This window comes from Phytophthora infestans, genomic scaffold (assembly GCF_000142945.1).
Source record: "Phytophthora infestans T30-4 supercont1.103 genomic scaffold, whole genome shotgun sequence".
Lineage (NCBI taxonomy): Eukaryota > Oomycota > Peronosporomycetes > Peronosporales > Peronosporaceae > Phytophthora > Phytophthora infestans.
In genome coordinates this window covers 190780-194177 of record NW_003303656.1, presented here as the reverse complement: position 1 = coordinate 194177, position 3398 = coordinate 190780, and positions in this window count along the sequence as shown.

Below are 3398 nucleotides of genomic sequence, written 5' to 3'. Positions count from 1 at the left end.
GCGTGTCGATCTTCAAGATGTGTACCCATCACTGCAGCCAGACGAAGGGGTAAGTTTTGATACATCGTGGAACTATTCAGTGTTTGCGTCTACCAAAGAGGAAGCCAGAAAAGGCAGCACAACAGCACGTGTATGGAGCTACAAGTACGACTCGACTTCGATCACGTGGCGAGCATTTGCACGTTTCTTGTCAGCTCCAAACTTTCCGAATTGTTTCTTGTACACTAGTCAATGCCCCACACAGAGTTTTAGCGGCGAGGTGGCATTCCGGATGATTGACTCTGTGGACGTCATATCACGGATAAACAGAGATTTCGGACTCCAATCCGGACCGGTGGGACTGACGTTACGCTCAGAAAACGAGTATGTCGATCGACTTCACCAGTTTATCTCCCCGCTTCTAACCTTGTAACCTGTCGGTCTGTCCGTCCGTCAGTCGGTCGCATTCCCCGTCTTGCTGCTTTTTCCTGCCTTTTCGCATGGCTACACTTGGCCTGTCTAATACAGTTTCCTCCCATCCTACCGACCGCGCCTATCTTTCTGACTCGACCTAGCAATGCATAAAATTACAAATATGTCCAAAAGCGTGACACAATTAACTCGCGCCCTGATTGGGCAATACCTGCCGACCTGCGACACTGACTGGATCTGTCGCACGATCAGACCGCCTCTCGCCCTCGCGATTGGACGTAAGTTAAACAGTTTTGCCGAGCACGAAACGCATCGATTGGTTGCAAACAGCCAGCAGATACTTGATTATTGCGCAAAACCTGTCGTATGTACTGCAAATCGGGCACAGTAACCACTTTATTTTCTAAGAGCTCTGCACACTTTTCAAATAGAGATTTTTATCATTATTAATGTAGACTTCACAGACCAGTATTTTGTAAGAGCTCTGGGATGTTATTTTCCACACACTTTTCATAGTAAAGACGATATGATTAATATAAGCTTCACAGGCCGCATTTGTAAGAGCTCGGCGATGCTATTTTCCACACACTTTCTAAAGTAGAGACAATAGTATTTTTTAATATTAAAGTAGGCTTCACGACCAGCGCTTTTTGTAGGGACCTTGCGAATATATATATTTTACTTCACCTGGCACTCAACACTGCCACCGTGCAATGAAGGCGCGCGGCTGCACGGTCATTGCGCTATCTGCTCCCGTGCGCCGCACCCGACGAATGCATGCGCGCACGATAGATAATTGTTTTAGGCAATTTATATTGCACGTGAAGTATGTATTTGTTTGGAAATCGGATAATAATATATTATAGCAAAGCCAAAACGTGAGTATCAACTTTTTAATATGTTTCTAAATAATAAATACCAGCCTTATATTTCCAAGCGATTGGCTAATATTTGGACGCAAGTAATTGGTTAAAACAATAAGTATTGCTAACTTACTCACAGTTTGCAAAATGGTGGGCCCTGTGTGCAAGCAATGCGAGGCGAAGATTGACCCGCTTCTGCTGGACCCGCAGTGGTCTACGACGGATGCCCGGGCGCGCTGCGTCGGTTGCGGGAAGCTGCAGTACGGTTACGCACTCCGTACAATCAGCGGGCGGGACATCGTGTGGCGCTGTGTAGCCTGCGAGATCGGCCCAAAGCAGTTGAGTTCTGGGAGGAAAAGGCCCCACCACCTGATTCGGCCGAAGTGTGCCGTTATGGGAGGAAAAGGGCCCACCACCTGATTCGGCCGAAGTGTGCCACTAGGAAAGCCTGTCAAACGTCAAGAAGCCGATGGGTCCTGACTGGTACCCCAAGAAGAAAAAGAGGCGCAGCCGCCCTCGCAAGCTGACCGCCCGAAACGTCAGGTACATTGATTAGAAAAAGCAGCAGAAGAGCAAGTAATTGGTAAGTATACCCTTTTAGCCCATTACCCCGCATAGGTTTGTATACTGGCTGACGGTGCAAGGCTTGGGGTCGCACATACTGTAAGCTGACTGTGGCGCTACCAAGCGTGTTGACGCGCCTATAGAGCGTAGCGCGCTTCAAAATAAAATAAGACATGGAATCAACTGTGCACCGCTGCAAGTTGGTGGTTCCTATCTGCATACGCGTCACCGTAGATGGCACGTACACTCGCTCACGTGGGCACACGCAAAACCATGCTATCTGTACCACCAACGCTCACAGCGTATATTTCATTAATGTGCGCTCACGAATGTAAGCTTCAGTATTGAGTGAGCACTATGCGCGATGAATATGCTGCTGTCTACATGGACACAAGCACGTTTATGGTAGTGTTGACCATACAGGTGTCGTCGCAAGTCGATGTGCCTGTACGCAGTACTGTATTTTAGTTTCCTGTGTATAATGGTCGAGACGAGAGTCCGGTTGAGTCGCGAATGATTATAAGATGTACCCGCCGCGCGCATATTTCGCGCTGACTACTACCTACATACGCGCGGTCAGCTTGCCTGTATCACCGCGGTTATGACCTACGTCCAGTTAGTGGCGCGCTTGGGTGATCCATCAGAAGCGTAGGCGCAGAAAGCTAGCACCACGATGCAAAAGTACCGATAAAGAAACAGTGACCCCATGCATAGGTTGAACTATCACGAGCGCGTGGCAAATACACTCATTAACGACCTCGCGCTATATGCACGAACACATCAAATAGCACGCCGAGCTGATAAGTAGGCAGCGAAAGTACTCCATCTAATGTACATGAACTATTATTCAATTCAAGTCTAACCATCACTACGATTTGATACTCTGCCTACAGCCATATATCTTCGTATGTTGCAGCCGGTCAAAAGAATGTGCACGCAGTGGTGCCTCTTCGTCCGATCTGGACGAGGCCTTTTGGCGTACATATCGGACCCACTATAATGTCAGTCGGAAAGGATTTACGCCACTCTGTCAGTCAGTAGCTATTCAAATCAGTCAGAAAGTACGTCACCTATGCAAGTAAGATAAATGCATGCGGAAGATAGTGGAAATACCCTTCAGTAACATCACAAACAGCTCAGCAGAATAATTTCAAAGCATACTATTGGTGTTTGTGGCGACCATCGGCAAAAACTACCTGTCCTAAAAGATACTTCGCGCGCGGGGCTGATTAACATTGCTCTATTCGACCGTCGCAATCGATGATATGTGTCAACTGCCTCACGGCGATGACGTGCAGATGGGTAATATGTGTGAGTAGGCGTATTTACGCTAGCTACACTGGGATTCCTCACCGATCTACGCATATTTCGTAGCATCATTGATACTGACCCGTCTTCCGTACAGCATATATTAGCTTTGCAATCACGCGCGCCTCCGATTCGTGTCATTTTAGGAGCAATGCGCTCAAACGAGATTATAGACAAAACCTTCCCGGGTAAGATGGTGTTCATCTTGCAGATCACGTTAAACCCTGGTCATATCTACCATAACACGTGAAC